Below are 23810 nucleotides of genomic sequence, written 5' to 3'. Positions count from 1 at the left end.
GTATTGGACAACAGCAAATGGTCCAACAACTAGAGCTGGTTCAAACTCATCAACCCCCATTCCAGCAATCATATCGAGGACCTGAGCAACAAGTCTTTGTAAGTAATGGGCAATCGCATTTACAAAGCGGTTACCAACAACCATATTATAATGGTTATGCCCATCAACCTTGTCAAAGTTGCCAGCGTCAAATACATTATGCTGGTATGCAAAGACCCACTGCTCAGGCGATTCCATCTTATCCTGGGTATGCTTCGCCTAACCTGAATCAACAGTTGCCCTTTGTAGCAACTCTAGAATTACCAGATCTAAACCGGCTGACGAATGATCCAATTGCTTATGCCCCTTGGTGGCCAGCGATTCCGCATAAACTTCTGTAAGATATTCCTAAATTTAATGGAAATCCTGGTGAAGATCCGTCGAATCATGTGATGACCTTTCATCTGTGGTGTTCATCAAACACCCTAAATGATGATTCGATTAGGCTTTGCCTTTTTCAGAGGACGTTAACTGGTCCGGCAGCAAAATGGTATATCGAATTGCCTAGAGCTTCATTCGACAACTTCAGTACCCTAGCCATGACTTTCTTAACCCATTTTCAATTACCCATAAGGTATGAAACGGGAACGGAACTCCTAACCAACTTCAAACAGACAACGGCCACTCACATATCTGATCATATACATGAGTGGCGACGTCGTTGTAGGATGGTAAAAACGTACGTTCCCGATCATCTATTAGCTGAATGATTTATCAAGTCATTACTTCCTGCCGTCACGGAAGATGTGGCAAAGGGGGGAGTCGTAACAGAAGAGCAAGTCATCACTCGTGCGCAATATCTGGACTTGGTTTACACTCAGTCCGGCACGCTCTACGACAAAATACTTGATGCCCCTAGACCGGAATTCTCAATTCCTCCTCCTCCTAAATCAAACGATGACTCTCATGCCGGCGATGGCGTGATTGGCGCAACAGACATGAAATCGACAAAGGCTATATCTAAAAAGGCCCGTAAGATTTCCGGTCAAAATGCAAACGAGGAACTTCTTGCCTCGGAAGTAAGTGCCGTGTCGGACGACAAGGGAAAACAACTGAAGCAACCAGGGGGCAAGAAGAAAAAGAAAGGGAGAAAAAGGAAACCCCCTGCGGGGTGTCATATATGTGATGAGGATCATTGGACAGCAGATTGTCCATACAAAGCTGAGCTTAAAAGATTCTTTAAGAGTTCGAAAACCTCAACTATGTTGACTGATCCGTTTCCAAGCCCGGGAACCAAACTGGTTGCTAATCAAAATGCTTCATGATCCCAAGTGCTTATGTTGTCTGTATCAAAGCAGCAAAATGATGCTTTGACGAGGAATAAAGATTACAGGAATCCAAAGCTGTCGAACAACAAGGCTAATGAACAACCTAGTAGTTCGACAACAACTTTGACCGAAGTTGTGCCACCCATCGTTCCTGAGCCAATGATAAAGTCGCAAAAGGGAGCAGTACACAAATCGACATTTAATACTTGTGCGAAAATAGCACAGATAGAGGACCTGGCCCAATCGTCGTCCGCAATGTCGACACTTGAGGTACCACAAAATTGCTTCTCCCAAGAGCAAGCTTTATTATCAGCAATAGGTGGGATTGACCCAATGGATTCCAATCTTGTGGCCTTTGATCATAAAGGATATGACCCTCAGTTACCAACTCAACTAGCTTTCCTTATTCAAGTGAAAGCCCTCAACAAAACTGTTCATCGAACAATTATTGATGAGGGGGCATCTACATGCATTATGTCGATGAGTTGCTAGAAAAATTTAGGATCTCCAACCTTGTTGCGATCTTCGACGACATTAAAAGCATTCAACGGAAGGACATATACCCCATATGGTATCCTAAGTAACTTGAAAGTTGAACTAGGAGGGAAAACAGTAGAAATAGATGTTGAAGTCATCGATGGGAATCTTGATTACAACATCCTACTAGGAAGACCGTGGATCTATGCCATGGCCGCAGTTGTGTCGACCTACTTCAGGAAGATTGCATTTCCCTTCCAAGGAGGAATTACAATCGTCGACCAACAAACTTTTCTCCCCAACAGTTCACAAGTTACGGGAAGCATTCCAATGATCCATGGAAGCAATCATTCGCTCCAAAATATTGGAGTAGGTCTCCTAAAAGACCCTGCTTTAATGGGTACTTTTGCCCTACCGCCTCCAAGTAATCTGGCGGAAGTGGCCACAGTGGAATATGAAACCTTCTACATCTAATGGATTTGGACTCCGAGGACGGTTCTTATCTCGGGTCAACCTCGTTAAAAAATGAAACAAGGAGTCATGAGGATAGTTCTTTTACTGTGTCAACCTCAGTAAAAAATGAAACAAATCCCCTTTTCAAATCTCAAAGGTAAACCTTCATTCCAACCACCAAGTTGAATGCAATGAAGCTTGGGGGGGCATGCACCTCGATTTGCGTTATTATGCTGGGGGCATGCAAACTTATCATCGAGCAGTTTTAGCACACAGTTCATGCTCGTTAAAAAATAAACACAAGATTCGAGCAGTTTTAGCACACAGTTCATGCTCGTTAAAAAATAAACGCAAGATCCGAGCAGTTTTAGCGCATAGTTCATGCTCGTTAAAAAATAAACATAAGTTTGAGCAGTGTTTTTCCTCGTTCAAGCTCGGTAAAAAATGAACCTATCCCGGTAAATAACCATTGTGAATGTAACTCTATCAACCATTAAAGCCTTGGTCATGTTTGCACCGTCACCTCCACTTTTCATTTGGCCGATCGTTCACCTCCATATGATTGTTTACCCATTTTGAGGAACAGCTGCGAAGAGTGATTTCACCTAGCCATCCTTGTGACACTGCCGTGATTGGAAAATTCCAACCTGTACCTGGAATCAGCTGCTAACCCTGTTTATCACTCGTTCCTCAAAAGACGAGTCTTCTTTAAGCTCTTTTCAACTGACTCGTAAAATATGAAAAGATTGCCAAGTTTTGGCCTTCCAGCTCGTTAAAGCGACCGGAAGTGCTATCCCTCCTCTAGATTTTAATCTTTTTGGACCTGAGGGATTATTGCACAAAAAGATCGAGCGCTTGTTTTGTTCGGCTCGTTAAAACGATTGAAAACTCATCCCTTCTGTATTGTTTTATACTTTTTCGGACTTAAGGGATTAGATGATGAAAAAGGAATTTTGGAGTTAACTTTATGTACCTTTTCAGACTCTCTAAAAATGAAAAGGACCGAGTTATCCTTGTCGTTAGACTCGTTAAAATCACTAAATAGCGACAAACTTGTCTTTAGACGAGAACGAGTTTCACTATCGCTAGGCTCGTTAAAACATAGCGATGGGCTTTCCCGAAGGGCAGGTTATAGAACAAGCATATGTTATCCTCCTCAAGCTTGACAAAAATAAAGAGGTACTAGTTAGCAATGACTGGGGAAAAATTGGGAGAAACTAAGGAAAACTTTGATGGTAGCAGGTCGCTCTTGAACATGACACTTTTCATCCGTACCACAATCGGGTTGGGTTGTTTCATTCACCGGTCACATCACCATGATCTCGCCATACCATCCATAATTGGAGTAATGCTACCGATCCATCGCATCAGTGTCACCATATGTTCAAGAGAAGTCGTTCAAAAAGAGTCAACCGGGTCCCATCCACTGCCATACATTATCCTTCATCCATTCATGACCGCCACCCTGAATCATATGTCACAGATCGTTTTCACCTCCATCAAAATCATTAGCTCCGTTCCGTGTCACTGATGTGGGATTCATTAAGGCCCTCCTTTGACGGATCGCTTCTTGTCGACATCAACTCATCATCCAAGAAGTTGATCTAGGAACAACCCCTTCAGTACTTTGAAGCTTGCATGCCTCAATGGCAAGTTTCTCACTTTCGGCGACAGGTATACATCAATGACCTTCGACCGAAAGATTTTGCGTGGTGTTCGACGCCAAGTCCTTTATTCACACCACGTGAATTGTGCTGCAGTACCTTGAGGGTCATTATCATTATCGGTGATTCCTCTCGCGCTTGTTAACGGTTTACCTCATTGACCGGTAATCAAGCGATGTCTTTCCATGTTCGACTTCAGAACAATTCTCACATGGATCGACTTGTACTTAGAGTGAAGATCGAATGAGTTTGAAGACCCTGGATCTAGTTTCATCCATCCGGGCTGCGATATATATTCGGGAAAGATAAAGACATTTGACATGTACATCATTGCAGCAGACGATCATCCTACTCAAAGGATGATAATTTCATCAAAATTATCAGTCTACCATCAGACGATCGTCTGTTCCATGTACAAAAAATGAATTTATAAAGCTGAGCATGGGGATGCCCGCCTCAGCTAGATCATGAAAGCAGTATGAAAAATAATGTGTTGTATTGTATCTTATTACAGGTCTCCTCCCAGCAAATGGATGAACTTCGGACCCTCCTGGATAAAGCATTTCACCCGATAAACGGCCTCATACTTTAGGGGGCAACTGTTATAGACATTTTTGTGCCTTACAGCATTGAGCATGAAATGTCCATAATCTAAGGGATCCAAAGTCCCTAAACATGTTGTTCCTACCCCTAGAGGAACAATGCTAACAAACCACAGCAATTCACAGAAGTTCTCCACCTGAAACTGCTCAAAAACAAGTCAATTCAGGATCATGTCAACTGCTCCACTGACCATCTGCGCTGAATGTCAATGGCTACACTGGCTACCTGCGCTGAATGTCAACTCCAACACTGGCTACCTGCGCTGAGCGAGATTGGACATGTGGCAAGTTCATTCCTCAAGGTGTCAAAACCCAGGAAGCTTCCAAAATGACACATGCCTCAGGGAATTCGACTGGTGATGAGTAAGAGGTTCCAAATCTCCAAGTGGAAGCAAGAACCTCCAAGTGGAATCAAGAACTGACAGAGGGAGAGGACACTAGTCAGATCTCAAGCTAACTCATCCTCTCTCCAAACATCTATATATGGATCTCTCCTCCATGAGATCCAGAGGCTGGAATTTTGTTATTGCAAAGAATTGCTGTTGGTTTGAGACTGGAATCATTGGGTGCTTAATGCTTTGAAGGGAGGTGAAGATAGGAATTCCATTCTGCTGGGAAGGAGATGCTGGATTGGAGCCCTCTGGGTTGTATCTCTTCCTGAACCTTGTTATTTATCAATAAAGCTATCTTGGTTTTCTCCTATATACTGATGTATCTTTGATGTATGATTGCATTAGTGTATTTGATTTATTTCTAATCCTGAATCATTTATGAATATGAATATCTGCCTTTGTGTTGTGTTCTTCTCTTGTCTCAAGTAGCTGTTCTCTTGTCGCAAGTAGCTGTTCTCTTGTGATCTTGCAGGAAGGCAAGTAGCTGTTCTCTTGTGGTTTTGCGAGGAGGCAAGTAGCTGTGAACACCCAAAGGAGAAGAGGATCTATATCGAGGGACAAACGGAAGACACCGGTAAGTCCATTGATCTCTCTTCTTTCCCATTTCATAAAGGAAGAAACTAGAATAGCTGTCTCTGTTTGTTGCTAAGGCACTGTCACACCTTATGTGGATAGGATCGTCCTGCATAGGCATTTTTCCCCAGAACATTCACCCAATTTCATGATTTAGATAGATAGAACAAATATTTAAACTATCGTCGCCCCTCCGATGCGCCAATAGCCCTTGATTCCTTTGAACTCTTTTTTACCGTGGTGCTAGCCCCCAAATTAGAGCCCTCTCTATCGGTGATTTCCAATCAAAGGTGTAACCTTGGTGCACGACATGTCAATTCACCGATTGTTGATTGTCGATCACTTTCTGATTTTGGCCCTTGGTCCTATAGCTCTTCACATGACCGCAGTCTATCCCCCCATATCGGAGCCCATCAATCACAGGTTATCTATAAAAGGTTTCACTCCAATGCACAATACGCCTCAACCTCTGATCACCGATCTCCGATACGTGACGCCATCATTTCCACATACCTACCATGTGTTACCTTGTGACTGCTAACACATGTCACCTTTTTTGGCTTTTTGTGATCCCTAAAACTGCTGAATCTGTCTACCATGTGTCAACCATGCTGCCATGTCATGGTGGTGTTAGCCTCTGCATGTCACTTGCCAGAACCAATTTTTGGCTGCAACGCCTCCCTTGTCACATCCAGTCATTGTTTGTCATGTGTCTCTTATCTAATCCAATTTTTTGCTACCACATGCCCCTTTTGGAGGAAACAGAAAAGGCCCGAGCTTCTTTGGTTTTGCATACAAATCGTTTGTTAATTTGTTATTGACCATCTCGGCACTTTAACACTAGCGGCCCATTCCAATCAATTTCATTGCATATCGACATTTTTGAAATGTGGTCATTATGCCTCGATGAAAAATCATTGATCGTCAAACACTAATATGCCTAGACCCCCGACTGTTGATTGCCGATATCATAGGATCTTTGGCTTCCAATATGACCAAGCACGTCCGAACTGCGGGATCCAGGATTTTGGCCCGATAGGACTATAAATTTTTTTTACTTAAAATATTGCATCCATCAGAGGTCAAAGTATGCCCTGGAAATGATAAGTGGCAAGAGTTTAGTGGTATCAGATAAATGGAAATCAAAGGTTTTAACACTGTCTACAAACGAAAAACGTCTACTTGCCGATATTGGGAGGCTTCGATATGCGGTGAACGCGATATCACAATTAAACCCTTTTTATTTTCAATATTGCATCCATATTATCAACGATTTCAAATATATGTCATTACAAAATTTCTGATAAACTGACCTCTGGTATTTGAACTTCCAATATGCGCACCCAGTGAATTTTATCAGAATATATTTAACATAAAATTACATTTTCCCTTCAACGAAGCTTTTGGAATGAGACCTCTGCTTAGATTTGTCGATCTCTGATTGTGATATGTCTTATGATCTTGATATCTCCTATATACTAATAAAAAAATATCTAAACTACAAAACTCTAATAAGATCCACTGTCTATGCACATATCTTGCTCTCGCTGTATATTTTATTCGTTAATTAAGCCTGATTAACCAACTATGTGCATTTATTGTCCTTTTATTCTCCCTCGTATGAGGATCATATGTCTTATGCCCTTGTATAGAGCCACATTAATATGATGGATTGAACTTTTCGTTTCGGATATTTCCTAAATATTTCTTCTATTGTCAAGGTTTCAATGCTCGAAAACTCTGATATATTTTTAATCAGTGTTCCACATTGTTTAACGATTGCAACTTTAAACCTATACACGCATCTTGGTCTCTGCAGCTATTTTATTCATTAATCTAATTAATGGACCGACAATGTGCATTTATTTTCGCTTTATTCTCGCTTGCATGAAGGTTATATGTATTATGCCCTGGACACTTTATGGTATGCATTTATTGAAACGAGCCACATTCATATGTTGGATCGGACTTGTTATCACCTAGATTTTACTTGAAGTTGTTGGGAAGAGAAAAGGGGTTCGAGGTAACCACAAACCAACTTTTAGGTATAGAATCTAGCCAATATGTACCCAGAGAGGGCTATCTCTTTAAGTTTTAGCTTTGTTTTGAAAGATATTAGGCTTGTTATGAAAGTTTAGGGGTTTTGATTGTGTTTGGTGGTGGAATTCAATATCAGAGGGGTAGGACTGAGTAGTTTAGGCCATTGGGCTAATGGAGTCAAAGAAGATGGCTTAATTGGATTTGGTTTCTTAACAAGGGATGGTTTCACAGGGCAAGATAGTTAAATAGGGAACAAACAGAGACTTAAAATAGATGAAATGGACTTCAAAAGGGATGAAGGGTAATTAATAATCTGTCAACATATTCAAAAGAGGGAACTTGAATGATTATCAATAAAGAGCAATTAAGAATTCTTTACTAAATAATCAAAGTGGATAAACTAGGAAATAGGAGCAATTAAGAATTCATTGTTTATTCTAGTTTAGAGGAAAACATTAAGAACAATAAACGATTGAAAATAGATTGCACTCAAGCACTTTCTAAATTATTCTTTTTCGTTTATCATTCAGATATGAAACACAGATGATATAATAAACAAGAAAACTTTAAAACATGAGATATAGAAGACTTATTGATCCGGTGTCTGACTCAAGAATCTTGTGAAAAGTCCCTTGCATCAATTCTTCATCCAGCTAGCCATACAAAATTTTGTCCAACAACACTTTATTCCAAAATAATCAGTATTACAACAATGTCTAAGAATCCACACTCAATACTCCAATTGAGGGAGTATTTATAAAAAATATTTACAAAAAATATCTCATAACAAAGTGAGATATATTCTAGGATGACTATGAATAAGTTACAAGAAAAATAGAGACAGATGGTCTCGTAGATAGATGAAAAGGCAAAATGATGTTGTGTTGTACCTATTCTTGTGAGTGTGTTGGAGGCAGGTCCTATGATTTGGCTTGCTGCTGTCTTCTTGGTAATTTTGTGTTGGCTGCCCTGTTTTCACTCATACTCTTTACCTGCTTTGATACACTTCGACATGTTTGATCTCTGTTTATCCTCTTTACGATTACTTACTGTAGTAAATAATCAAAATTTACCCAAGGATAATTTACAAAATTCTTAACATTTCTTCCCACCATTGTGTTTCTGGTATTCTGGTTCTTTGAAGTTTTCTCAGGGTCTCATCAGTTTCGGTGTACCTGAAAAAGGTAGGCTGAATTGGAAACAAGTGCTTTATCTCATGCTCGACATAGAATAAGTTCTCTAGACTGTCATAGAGAACTCTGCCTATAGGCAATGATTTTGATGCTGATGCACTTGTTGATGGACCTGCCTGGTTGCCTGCATATTGATTTAATTTCTCCACATAGTCTATATGCCTCATTAGTTTATCATTAATAACTAAAGGACTAGGCAACCCTTTACTCTGAAAAATATCAAATCTCTTCATGAAAGCATTAATTTCTTCCTGCATGTCATGACACCTTCTTTCTAAATTTTGCATCAGAGTCCTTTTAGTAAAAACCCTTTTGACTTCTAGAATTGTTCCTGTTCTGTCTTGAATGCCCAGTTCTTCAAGCTGGTACTTATTCTTGGTATTCAAAAACTGTATGAGCCTGGTGGCTTCCTCAGGCATATTTCCTAACTCTGCCCTTGCCTTTTGAACCTCTTCTTGAGCTGCCTTTACTAAATCAATTTGCTAAAAAATTATTTGGATTGATGGCCAAACATCATTTATTGACTGAGTGATGTTGGCCCAAAGAATTTTCCTAATTTCTGTCAAAGGTTTCTCAAATGTGAGATCCTTTTCTAATGATTTCACTCTCTGTTCTAATCCTTTAATTTCTCTTGTCTTTCCTGCAACATTTATTTTTGAGAGATCATACCTCTGTTCTAAGTTGGCATACTGTTCTTGTACCTTTTTTAGCTTTGAAACTTGCAGTTTAATGTCCTACATTGATTTTATTAGTTTCTCTGTGCTCAAATTGGCAGTACTATCCTGTGTTGTTCCTGTTGTTCTTGTTGTTTTTGTACCTGTGACCACCTCTATTGTGGCTGCTAGAATGTTTGGTGCCAAAGCTATTCCTAGGGTTGAATGGACTGCAGTTGAGACTACTGGTATCACATTGGGAGGCTGAGAGGTTGACACTCCCTGCTTGTCCTTCAATGCTTTTTCTAGTTCTTGCTCAATCTCATTCAATCATTCATTAAGTTTTAAGAGCAAATCCATTAGCTCTTCTTCAAATTTTTGCTTTATGATCTCAGCAGTCTGTGGATGCCTTGAAGGAGGTAGCTTTAGCTGCTTCCTTAAGGCAGCAATATCTTCATCTTTCTTTTTGATTAAGGCTTCTGTAGCCTTTACATCTTTGGGATCATGACCCAATCCAATAATTATTTCTTCTAAAGACTTTATTTTGTTATCTTTGGCCTGGGAGGAAGCTTTCTCCAAATGTAGTTGGGCAGTTGTGTTATCCAAAGAATTTTCCAGCCTTTGGGCCATCATAGCCTTACCAGTCAAGGTGGAATAAATCATCTCTCCAGTTTGTTTGTGTAATTCAATTTGATCCAAAGGATGAATATCCTTTGCCATGACTTCAAAATTGGTTCTAAGATAGTCTTCTACTAATTGAGGCTGTTGCACTTTAGGCTTGAAATAACTCATTATCATTTTACCTTCTTTGATGTCATAGGCTAACATCAATCTGTTTTGATTTGTGGGAGCCATTTTCAAATATTGATTGTAGACCTGAAGCCTTAATGGATCATTTCTGGCTTTTATTTCTATAAATGTCTTTTTGATATCTAAATTTTCCTTTCTTGGTGGTCTAAAAGATGATACCTCTGCACTTTGTTGTCTTTCTAGCTCCTTTCTCTGTGAGCTAGTAGATGTCCCACCTATTGGGAAAGTTTGTTGGCTATCTACTCCTTCTCTCCTCTAACTATCAGTAGTCTCTTCAACAAATTCTTCTTCTGAAAGGGGATTTAGCCTTTGCCTTTTGGTACCAGGCTGTCCTGAAGGTCCACTGGTAGGGGTAGCTATTTCCCTGTCTCTCTTTTTATTTCTTTCCTCATTTAGAGGAGTTTGCAAGATTGGAGGTTCTCCCATATTGCCCTGAGTGGGAGGAGTGTGCATTTGGGCCTGCTCCTTGGAAGTTTTAGGCTGCTTAGACATTGTAGATTGCTCTGTGGCTTGAATGCTAGTTTCTAGTTCCTTGCCTTTGGATGTTCCTGTGGCTGGTGTGTTGGTTTCCTGTGAATGTTGCTGAGAGGTTCTAGCTATAGAGGGACCAATCCTTGACCTTTGTACCTACCCAAAAGAATCCAGGTCAAGTGTTTTCTCAAGATCTCTCATAACATTTTCAATATTGACCTGTTCACTATCATTTTCTACTAGGGTCCCTTCCCTCCATTCATCCATATTTGCAAATTGTTCAATCTCTGGAATCCTATGGTGAATGTATGGTGACAATATGTTCTTCATTCTTCTATCACAAATAAAGTTGTTAGGGTCATACGGTATCCACCCAAAACTCTTTTGTAACTTAATATGATCTTCTAAAATTATTTATGCTTCTCTCCATGCATCCCTAGTGTTACAAACAAAAGGGCCTAACTGATTCTTGATTCTAAGCTGAGCTTTCTTCTTGGCATTATAAAAATGGACCAGGTATGAATTTATCATTTGCCTGAAATATTCCAATGCAAAGAGCCTCATTGGAACATACTTTGGTAGCTTAAAAGGGCAGAGCTCACACCTATTCTGTACTGCTTGGATAGCTGAAGGATCTTTCTCATATCACCACTGATCCTAGTAGGGGAAACTCCTGTTAATAAGGTAGTTGCTGGATGAACAAATTGATCAATGAACTCATTGTATGAGTAAGGGGAGTCTAAGGATGCATGGAAGATGGGACTCCAAAAGATGATAGACCTTGGATTTCCTTTGGTATCAAGTTTCATGACAGGGAAAGGGAAGTTCTCTGACTGATAATACAACATAAAATGATATATGAAAGTGGTATACTTGAAAACTCCTTCATTCTCTAGTCTTAAGAACTGCTCATGAATCTTATTAGCAATATAGGAGGCATAATCATACTTAACAGCAGGGCGCTGTCCAGGAGTAAAAATTGACAACAACACTAGGGTTACCTCACCAAAAAATTCACTCGTATTGAAACCCATTATTGATGATATCATGTCAATCATGAGTTGTCCCATATCTGTGAAGAAAGTTTGCATGTAAGGATGTGGGCCATCAGGCTGATGTTTCTGTAACATGAAAGTCTGACAGATACGGTTCAGTTCTGACTGAGACAATTTAGTGGATTTCTCAAGTATATATCCCATGTAAATGGTGGTGAGAGCTTGACTGGAGCGGAATTGCAACATTTCGTTGATGGATTGAGCAGTTATTGGAAAGAGGACTGTTTGGCTTGGAGACATAACTGCTCTACGGTTAGGGTCATAATTAGCCTGGCATTGGTGAATTATATCAGGGAAAACATGGACTGAGGGGAGAAAATACATGGGAAGGTTAGATTCCCATAGTCCTAGGATGTCAGAGCCATTCAGATAGTTATCTCTACTTTGGCAAAAGACTTTAAGGTGGTTTTTATCAATGGATAAGTCTTTTATCTGAAAGTCTTTATCCACAAGAGGCAGATAGTCTAAATCTTTATGAGGAGCATTCATGGGTGCAACAGTCAAAGCCACAAGGGTTTCCATTTCTGGTTCTTGTGGATTCAGAAAGGAATTTGGGTTTTTGGTGAAAAATGGGCAAATTAACAGGTCTGGGAACTTATATGGTGAAACAAAGACTGAATTTGTAATGAATTTTGGCCTTTTATGTGGAATTGCAGTGTAAAACATGAACTTGCAGGGTTTCGGCAGAAATTAGATAAATACCTGTGTTCGGGGAGTGAATAGTGCAAAAATAGGTGTAGGCAGTAGCTAACAGGTTCTGGGCTGCGTCGGCTGCAAGTTTCTTAGCAAGGTGGCAGTTGGAAATCTTGGACAGTTGACCTCGACGTTCTTTGCATGGGAGCATAGGTTTGCAGTATAGAACAATGAAAATGACGTTTGTTTGTTTTATTAAAAAAGTCAAGGTTGGCGGGGGTTTTTGGTTTTCGGGTGGATGACGTGTGTGAGGAATGAAATGATGTTTTGTCATATATGGAACAGCGGTAAGCGGTTTCGTATCGCACCGCTTTTGGGGACGGGCAGTATTTAGCCAGGAGCCAGCGATTCCACAGATCGCTTGACGCGTGGTGGAGGCACTGTGCGGAAACTGCTTGGTGATCGCATGTTAACGCGCGGTCACCAAGGGTCGCGCGATATCGTTAATAACCGTCGGATGTGGAGAGCGTGATCGGACAACTGACGGGAGGCACAATGCGGCAGGGTTTAACAGCGGCAGGCCCAACACAATTAAGAATTAATTAATCGTATCGGGGTTGTTGTGAATGGACGGGGAGGTTATTAATTAACCGTGAGGGTTAATTAATCCCTTTTCATGCAACAGGAGGATTAGGCTTTTAACTAGTTACGGGTTAACTAGTTAATCCTGGTTAACATGTGTTTATGATTATAATTAACCAAAGGGGCGGGATATGTAATAATTTGGGGATTTTTAATATATTTCAATAATACGGGAAAATGGTGAATATGTACAGGATTTATATAATATAAGTTAGAAATTAATATGAAAAATGTAATGAAAAAGCACTAAGTAAAAACATTAGAATTGTGCATTTAACTTAGGCTTAAATGGAAAAGGGGCTTTTTATGTGACTTATGAATGTGAATGATTGATTTATAGATGGTTTTAAGTACTTAGGCTTTTAAATTGTTGGGCCGAGGGTTCGGTCCCTCCAGAAGTCAGAGAAATGCTCTGAGCCCCTCTAATTTTAGCAAATGCCTTAGCACTTAGGGGGAATTAGTAAAAATTCAGGGAAAGATGAAAAGGGGAGTTAATTATTTGACCTTGCCTTGCTTGAAATGCTTCCAGTGTAATGTCTGCCTTGCACTTGTGATGAAAGTAAAAATTAACACATTTAGAGTCATTATCCATCACATGTGATTCTGTGACATCATCTACCTACCCTACCTACTTTAACCTAACATTTTTCTTCTTTATTTGGGTGCACTTAGACTGGCAAACCCTTATCACACTTTCTTTTCTTTTACATGTAGATATCAATCTAAGTCTAACCTTATTACATCCAAGGGCTCAGATTAAACTGTTGAGCTCCTTTTATTCACCCTACCTATCTACTTATCTGCAGGGTTTAAACAGTTTGGTAAAATTTTATTCTCTATCTCTAAAACATAAAATTCAAATATGAACTAGCCAAGCTTAAGCTGTTTGATTGTTCATCAATTGTAGCATAAGTTACAAGCTGCATACAATTGTTTATTACATAAGAGTAAAAAGTAGTGGCATTTAGACTTGCACACTTTCCTTGGTCTTTCTTTTGGTGGGGTTCATTTTCTTTCACTTTTTTGACCATCTTATTCTTTTCACCCTTTGATTTTTCTTTTAGGGTATACCCTCTTTACATTTTTTAAATTTTTTTATTTTTTGAAAATATGGAAAACCTTTGCAACAAAGAAAGGTATGAACATATTCATAGCTCATCAAGTCAATCATGAAATATGAAACCTATTGGTATAGGAGAATAACACTGGCTCCACTTGGGGATGGCTTTTCCCAGTGGAAAGTCAAGAACAACAGGTCAGATTGCCTTCGAATGATTTTGACTGAACTACAGAATCTTCTTATGCTTGTTTCTTTATTGTATGTATGACAGTGATACTTTTGAAGCTTAGGGCCTTCTCTTCAGGCTTCAACTCCAACAAGTTACTATCCAATCAAAACTATGACAATACAAAGGATATAGTATGTATATGTTAAAAATCAGGATACATTAATAAGTAGGATCAAAGTAATGTTTCAACATCTGACCATTACCTGGCCCTTCTTCTGTTTCTGTGCCATACAAGTTTTTCAGATAATATGTATTATTTCCTTATAAGGCATAGATAATATAAGGTCCTTTCCATAGGAAGTCAAACTTCCCATGTTTTCCCTTATTGGAATCCCATCTTAACACTTTGTCTCCAAGGTAGAAATCATCTGCCTTGGTTCTTTTGTCAAATATCTTCTTAAGCTTCTCTTGCAACACTTGGGATCTTTGATACACTTCCTCTCTGGTCTGCTGCAGATTGATGGTCTAGTTTATCCTCCTTTGAATATCATTAGGTTCCACCTGAGCTTCTTGAAGTAATTTCATTACAGGAACTCCTAACGATGAAGGGAATACAGCCTCCATGCCATAGACTAACTCATAAGGACTAGTTCCAATAGATTTTTTGGTGGTGAGTCTGTCTGCCCATAGTGCATTTGTCAGTTTCTTGTGCCAATTTTTCTTGTTCTCCTCCAATAATTTTTTAATAATATTAATGAGGCTCTTGTTGGAAGACTCAACCAGACCATTACCTTGAGGGTAATAGGCTGTGGAATGGCCTAAGGTGATATGGTACTTGTTACAGAAACTTATCATCTTCTTGGATTTGAAGGCAGCAACATTGTCAGTTATGATTTTATCAGGACAGCCAAATCTAGACAATATGTTGGTTTCTAAGAATCCTATGATCACTGTGTCATTGGCTTGTCTGGAAGGAATGGCTTCTATCCATTTGGTGAAATAGTCTGTGGCAGTGAGAATCCATTTGTGTTATCCAGAAGAGGGAGGATGGATTTATCCAATGAAGTCGAGGCCCCATTGTTGGAAGGGTTTTTCAGTGGAAATTGGTCTCAGGGGTAAAGGTAACAATTTTCTCTTACCTTCAAAAAATTGACATTTATGGCAAGCAGTGACAAATTTCTTTACATCAGCGAACAAGGTTGGCCAATAAAATCCAGCCCTTAGGATCTTGTCTGTAGTTGATTTCCAATAAAGGTGTCCACCACAATCTCCTGCATGAAATTCTTGGAGAGCCTTGTCAGCTTCTTCTTTTAATAAACAATTCAATAGAATTCCTTCATGATTTTTCCAAAAAAGAGCATTATCTAAAATACAAAACTTTGAAACTTTCATCTTTAAAAACCTTTTCTTTGTTCTGGATAACCTTGGAGGAGCCTACAGGTTTAATAGTTCATAAATTGCATCATCGAAGGCCTGGCTGATTTATGGAGTCGCCATCTCCTGTTTGTTATCCAGTTCATTAATGTCCAGGGCTTGACAATTTGTTTCTGTCATGAGCTTGGCCAATCCCTATCCTTTTATTAGCTTTGTAGGTTTTATTTCAATATCATACTCTAATATGGTAGCAATCCATTTACCTCTTTTGCCCTCAATTCCATCCTGGGTTAAGATGTCTTTGACAACAACATTTGGTACATAGGCTATCACATGGGAGTACAATATATAGACTCTAAAGTCTTTAATGGCTTTTACAAGTGCAAAAGCTTGTTTCTCCATGATTTTGTATTTTAATGATGCATCCCTAAGTGCTTTACTAAAAAAGGCTATGGGTTTCTCACATCCTTGATCATCCTTTTGTAATAAAACAACTGCTATAGTGTGTTCTGATGCAAATGAAAATATTATGAAGTCTCTATCAAATTGTGGACTGGTAAGGACTGGTGTTCTAGTTAAAGCCATTTTAATTTCTTCAAATGCTTGTTTGGCTTCTACTGTCCATTTAATACTTGAATCCTTTTTTAACATATCATTAAGCAATCTAATTAGTTCAGCTAAGTTAGATATGAATCTTCTCAAAAAAATTATCTTTCCTAAGAAAGCTTGAAGTTCTTTGATATTTCTTGGGTGAGGTATCTGCAGAATAGCTTCTATTCTAGCAGGATCAATTCTAATGCCATCTTTGGAAATGATATGGCCCAAGAGTTTACCTTCCTCTAGACCAAACAAGGACTTCTTTGGATTCAAAGAGATACCATATTTTCTGCATTTTAGGAATACTTGTCTGAGATGGTCCAAATGTTGCTGATCTGATTTAGAAAAAACAGTTAAGTCATCCAGATATATAACAAGAAAATCATGAATTTCTTTTGCAAATGCTATGTCCATTTCTCTTTGGAAGGTTGCTCCTGCATTTTTAAGTCCAAATGGAATTTTGATGTACATGAATGTGCCCCATGGTGTTGTAAAAGCATTTTTTCCTTGGTCGTCAGGATGAACCAGAATCTAGTTATATCTTGAGAACCCATCTAAAAGTGAAATCCTAGAAGCACCTACTACCCTTTGTAAAATATGATCCATCTTGGGTAAAGGGTAATTATCCTTCAAAGAAACCTTATTTACATTTCTTAAATCAACACATAATCTAATCTCCCCAGTTTTCTTCCTAGTAGGTACTAGATTAGACACCCACTCTGAAAACCTAATAGGAGCAATTATCCCTACTTCATACATACGTTTGATTTCTTTTTCAATTAATGGTAGCAGTACAGGGTTAATTCTTCTGAGTTTTTGTTTGAATGGTTTCTGATTTTCTTTCAAAGGTATTGTATGCTGAATTATAGAGGTGTCATATGATTTCAAGTCCTCATAGCTCCAGGCAAAGACATCTTGGAATTCTCTCATTAGTTCAACATATTTTAGTTTTTGGTCAGGGGGCAAAGATTTAGATAACTTTATCATTTTTGGATTTTCTTTAGTCCCCAAGTTATATTCTTCAATATCCGCTTTTGTTCCATATTAGGTTTCTTTGGAATGTCATTAGAATCAAAGAGGTCTTCCAGAGGAGTTAATCCTTTAGGCAAATGATTGTCTTTTAAATTAATGACTTCAGATTCTCCTTCAATAATCTCATCAATATCCATTTGTTTAAGGTCCTGCATTTCTTTGTTGGTGAACTTTGTGGGATGAAGCATTTGAACTGTACTTTATTTTGAAATGTTTGTTTCTACCTCATTTGTTTGATCAAATTCAATAATTGTATCTACATCTATGTGACTGTTAGAAAATTCTTCATCTAAAGTCAAGAAATTATTAATCTACTCATCACTATCAAACACTTGCCAACTCTTTAAATTGTCAAGTATGGTTGGTCTATGTCTAATCTCAGTTGTGAACTGATGATTAGGTTCGAATGGTAATTTGCAGGTGCTGGAAAACATTGCCAGACTATGGGCTTGCAAGTTGTGTTTTCTTGGAATTTTAGCAAGTTGAGTTTCCAGAAAAGTATTGAGAATCTCTATAACTATTCCTCTGTAGTATCTCAATCTAGGATTGTTTGTTAGATACTTCCCTTTGATTTGTTGAATTATTAAATCAGAATCTCCTATGACAGATACTCTAATTGCCCCTAATATTTTGACAAGTTTAAGACCTAGCAAGAGAGCTTCATACTCTGCCATATTATTGGTGCACTTAAAGTCTAATATGTAGGCATGGCCTTCAGCATGGTCATTTTCAAGATTGTACACCCAAACTCCTGCTCCTGCTCCTAATTTGTTGACTGAACCATCAAATTCTAAGTGCCAAAGAATTTCATGTTCATAATTGGTATCAGGAGTATCAAGAATTTGTTTAACAATGAGATCTGGTTTTTTACTTTCTTCTGGTCTCTCTTGGGTATCTGATGTTTCATTATTCTCAGAGATTTCCTGGATTTGAACACTAGACTTTTCTTTTATAATTTATTTTGGTTCTGCTGCTAAAACTTCTAATTCATTGGAGGGATCACTTTCAGCATTGTAAAGAATGAAAGAATCCATATCAGAGTGTACTGAGTAGATGGGGAAATTTTGGGGTTTCTCCTGACTACTTACTACATATTTCATTAAAATTTCTCTGTACAGTTTCCTAGGTTGGTCGAAAACTAAAATGGTAGAATATGACATGTCCAATTGAAGAGATCCCTGAAGCTTTGCACCCCAAGATCTGGACAATAACATGCCATACTTTTGTGGAATATCTGCTACTACTATGTCTATTAAGATTGTCTTTGCAGGGTATTGAACCAGTGAAACACACAAGTCTTTTATTAATCCTAAACATCTCACCTGACTTGAATCGAAAGAAAAGAGGTCTTTGTATGGCCTGGTGATGTCTAGGTCTAACTTTTCCATTAAAGACTTGGGAATTAGGTTGTGAGATGCCCCAGAATCAAACATGGCATTATGAAGTATTTTTTCATGTATGTTTAAACTTACATAGAAAGGATGAATTCCTCCATCTACAGGTTTTCCATTTACTTCAGGGCCAAAGATTAATTCAGGTTGGTCATCAAAAACATTTACTGAGTCTTCATTTCCAATGATTTTGAGTGATCTATTGATTTGGCTTCGGTAGACATCATGTTTAGCTAACTCAGACAATGGAACAGCTATTTTTAATTTGCCTACTTCAGTCTCCAGATTAAAAGGTTTTTTAGTCTGAGTTCTTGTATTTCGGACAGTTGGATTCTCTTTATCTTCTGTATTTTCTGTGTTTTTCTCCTTCTCAGGAGTGGGGTTATGAGTTGAAGTTGTTTCCAAATCAACTTCTGGAGGTTCTTCCACATTTCCTTTGGGAGGAAGAGAAGTGGAGAGTTGTTTGTTATTAGGTTGATTATCAGATACATCTTCAATAATTGGATTAGCAGGATTAGGATCTGATCTAGAAAGAATATGTACAGGTGTAGTATTGGTCTTACCTTTGATGGGATGTTTTGTAGCTTTCTGTTTGTTTGTTTCAGGGACATCAATTCTTCTGCTCCTCAGATTATATTTCTTGTGGACTTCATAAATGGTTGTATCATATCCCTCCCTGAAGTCAAATGATTCACCTGACTGAGTTTGGAATTGTTTGAGAATGTGAGCTTCTTGATCCTCTTGGGTCAAGAAAACTTGTTGTTCATTATTGAGTCCCATCAAGTTTATTTGAGTATCTTCTATTGGTTCATCAGAATTTGAGGCTTCAGCACAATTTTCCTAGAATGGGGGCCTAATTTTTTGGTTAGGACCAGTCTTTCCAGTGTTTTGATTTTGATTTTTCCTGAAATTTGAATTTCTTCTAGTATTGGTCTGTTGACCATCCTAAGGGGATTTCCTTTCAATTGTTTCTACTCTATCTCCTAGCCTATCCATCCCTTTAATAATAGCATCCAGTTTCTGTTCAAAGGCTGAGGGTTCTTCTTTCAATGGTATCCTCCTTTCACTTCTGGCCTTGGCTCATTTAGATATCAGGTTGGCTTCAACACTGATAGCTATACTTTGCATATCTTCTAAAGTTCGAGGAGCTCTTTCCCTAAGCTGGTATGCCATGTCAGAATCAAATCCATCAGGGAATTTGATTAATGCTAAATCTAGAGGAGGTCTGAGGTTTTGAGGGATAGCATTGTAAACATTATTGAACCTAGTGCAGTAATCTTGCACAGTTTCTTGTGTTCCTCTCTTCAGGTTTTCATATTCTGATAAGATTTGGAGAGGATCTTTCTTCTTTTCCCATCTATTCAAGAATTGTCTATAAAGATCTTCTAGGTCATTGATATTGTTTGCAGGAAGGGCTCTAAACCAGGTTCTAACTTCTCAAGTCAGACTTTGAACAAATATTCTCATTCTTACATCATCTGCATCTATTTCATATTTCAAAGTAATCAATCATTTTTTTGGTATGTTGTTGTGCAGTGTAGGTACCAGAACCATTGAATGGAGTGATTTTACTTTGATAGTCTTGGGGCATAGCCCCTGGATTGGCTGGTAATACCAAAGGAGTATATATGTTTGCCATTGCAGTAGGTAGTGATGAAACAACAGCTGGGGTTGGGGTGGTGGATGGAGGGGTAGAAGGGGTGGTTTGAGGTTGAGATGTCTGAGGAAATGGTGATGAACTTGGAGAGGCAGTAGTGATCACAGAAAGGTTGGGTGTTCCTTCAAAGGTAAGATCAAATTGTATGGAGTTCTGCAAATGTCTATCAAGATGTGAAGTAACAACTTCAAGTTGTAAATCTTCAATAAATACTAGGTCTTGAACCAAGCGGACCAACTCAAAGTCAGAAAATGTTACAAATAAAGAGGTCTCAAATTGCTCATCAAAGGGTTTGTCCTCAAGGTAGATCCACTTTACAGGGCAAGATCTTGATCTGTAGATGGGCTGAGAACTAGCAGAACTTTCTTGGCTTTCCTGTCTCCTAAGAATTCTGGGGATCAGATTAGGATTTTCAAACACAGGTGGTGGATTTGGATCAGGATTAGCTCTGGTGTAATGAGTCCTTTCTGAAGCCAGGTTTCTAGGTGTATTTTTGGTTTTTCTCTAAATGGGATTAATAACACAACTTCAACAGTTTCTTTAAGAGGTTTTAGATATGGGATTTGAACTTTTTTAAAGATTTATTTGACAAGAGGAACTGGTCAAGTGTTTGAAACCAGATGTTCAATCCATAAACTAGACCGGAGATAGACTGAAGCAACATTCATTTACTGTGCAATTGCAAAGCAAGAGCAGTTCAAAGGCTACCTGGCTAACTTCAGGCTCCGTCTGTAGTTTATAAAGTAAACAATAGTAATAAACAAATTATTCGTTCCCTAGTGGAGTCACCACTATGTTATCACTCAGATTTTCCTTGAAGATTTTGGGAAGAGGAAAGGGGTTCGAGGTAACCACAAACCAACTTTTAGGTACAAAAGCTAGCCAAGCTATACCTAGAGAGGGCTCTCTCTTTAATTTTTAGCTTTGTTTTGAAAGATATTAGGCTAGTTATGAAAGTTTAGGGGTTTTGATTGTGTTTGGTGGTGGAATTCAATAGCAGAGGGGTAGGACTGAGTAGTTTAGGCCATTGGGCTAATGGAGTCAAAGAAGATGGCTTAACTGGATTTGGTTTCTTAACAAGGGATGGTTTCATAGGGCAAGATAGTTAAGCAGGGAACAAATAGAGACTTAAAGTAGATGAAATGGACTTCAAAAGGGATGAAGGGAAATGAAGAATCCTTCAACATATTTGAAAGAGGGAACTTGAATGATTATCAATAAAGAGCAATTAAGAATTCTTTAGTAAATAATCAAAGTGAATAAACTAGGAAACAGGAGCAATTAAGAATTCATTGTTTATTCTAGTTTAGAGGAAAACATTAAGAACAAAAAACGATTGAAAACAAATTGCACTCAAGCACTTTCTAGATTATTCTTTTTCGTTTATCATTCAAATATGAAACACATATGGTATAATAAACAAGAAAACTTTAAAACATGAGATATAGAAGACTTATTGATCTGGTGTCTGACTCAAGACTCCTATGAAAAGTCCCTTGCATCAATTCTTCATCCAGCTCGCCATACAAAATTTTGTCCAACAGCACTTTATTCCAAAATAATCAGTATTACAGCAATGTCTAAGAATCCACACTCAATACTCCAATTGAGGGAGTATTTATAAAAAATCTTTACAAAAAATATCTCATAACAAAGTGAGATATATTCTAGGATGACTATGAATAAGTTACAAGAAAAATAGAGACAGATGGTCTCGTAGATAGAAGAAAAGGAAAAATGATGTTGTGTTGTTCCTATTCTTGTGAGTGTGCTGGAGGCAGGCCCTATGATTTGGCTTGCTGTTGTCTTCTTGGTAATTCTGTGTTGGCTGCCCTGTTTTCACTGATACTCTTTACCTGCTCTGATACTCTTCGACCTGTTTGATCTCTGTTTATCCTCTTTACCATTACTTACTGTAGTAAATAATCAAAATTTACCCAAGGATAATTTACAAAATTTCTAACATTTCTTCCCACCATTGTGTTTCTGGTATTCTGGTTCTTTGAAGTTTTCTCAGGGTCTCATCAGTTTCGGTGTACCTGAAAAAGGTAGGCTGAATTGGAAACAAGTGCTTTATCTCATGCTCGACATAGAATAAGTTCTCTAGACTGTCATAGAGAACTCTGCCTGTAGGCAATGCTTTTGATGCTGATGCACTTGTTGATGGACTTGCCTAGTTGCCTGCATATTGATTTAATTTCTCCACATAGTCTATATGCCTCATTAGTTTATCAATAATAACTAAATGACTAGGCAACCCTTTACTCAGCAAAATATCAAATCTCTTCATGAAAGCATTAATTTCTTCCTGCATGTCATGACACCTTTCTAAATTTTGCGTTAGAGTCCTTTTAGTAAAAACCCTTTTGACCTCTAGAATTGTTCCTGTTTTGTCTTGAATGCCCAGTTCTTCAAGCTGGTACTTATTCTTGGTATTAAAAAACTATATGAGCCCGGTGGCTTCCTCAGGCATATTTCCTAACTCTGCCCTTGCCTTCTGAACCTCTTCTTGAGCTACCTTTACTAAATCAATTTGCTCAAAAATTATTTGGATTGCTGGCCAAACATTATTTATTGACTGAGTGATGTTGGCCCAAAGAATTTTCCTAATTTCTGTCAAAGGTTTCTCAAATGTGAGATCCTTTTCTAATGATTTCACTCTTTGTTCTAATCCTTTAATTTCTCTTGTCTTTTCTGCAACATTTATTTTTGAGAGATTATACCTCTGTTCTAAGTTGGCATACTGTTCTTGTACATTTTTTATCTCTGAAACTTGCAATTTCATGTCCTCCATTGATTTTATTAGTTCCTCTGTGCTAAAATTGGCAATACTATCATGTGTTGTTCCTGTTGTTGTTATACATGTGACCACCTCTGCTACGGCTGCTGGAATGTTTGGTGCCAGAGCTGTTCCAAGGGTTGAAGTGACTGCAGTTGAGACTACTGGTATCACATTGGGAGACTGAGAGTTCGACACTCCCTGCTTGTCCTTCAATGCTTTTTCTAGTTCTTGCTCGGTCTCATTCAATCGTTCATTAAGTTTTAAGAGCAAATCCATCAGCACTTCTTTAGATTTTTGCTTTATGATCTCAATAGTCTGTGGATGCCTTGAAGGAGGCAACTTTAGCTGCTTCCTTAAGGCAGCAATATCTTCATCTTTCTTTTTAATTAGGGCTTATGTAGCCTTTACATCTTTGGGATCATGACCCAATCCAATAATTATTTCTTCTAAAGACTTTACTCTGTTATCTTTGGTCTGGGTGGAAGCTTTCTCCAAATGTAGTTGGGCAGTTGTGTTATCCAAAGAATTTTCCAGCCTTTGGGCCATCATAGCCTTACCATTCAAGGTGGAATAAATCATCTCTCCAGTTTGTTTGTGCAATTCAATTTGATCCAAAGGATGAATATCCTTTGCCATGACTTCAAAATTGGTTCTAAGATAGTCTGCTGTTGATTGAGGCTGTTGCACTTTAGGCTTGAAATAACTCATTATCATTTTACCTTCTTTGATGTCATAGGCTGACATCAATCTGTTTTGATTTGTGGGAGCCATTTTCAAATATTG

The sequence above is a fragment of the Pinus tabuliformis genome, chromosome X (assembly GCF_031772625.1).
Source record: "Pinus tabuliformis cultivar Carrire ecotype Pingquan chromosome X, CPIR1, whole genome shotgun sequence".
NCBI classification, from domain to species: domain Eukaryota; kingdom Viridiplantae; phylum Streptophyta; class Pinopsida; order Pinales; family Pinaceae; genus Pinus; species Pinus tabuliformis.
Note: the sequence above shows the minus strand (reverse complement) of the source record.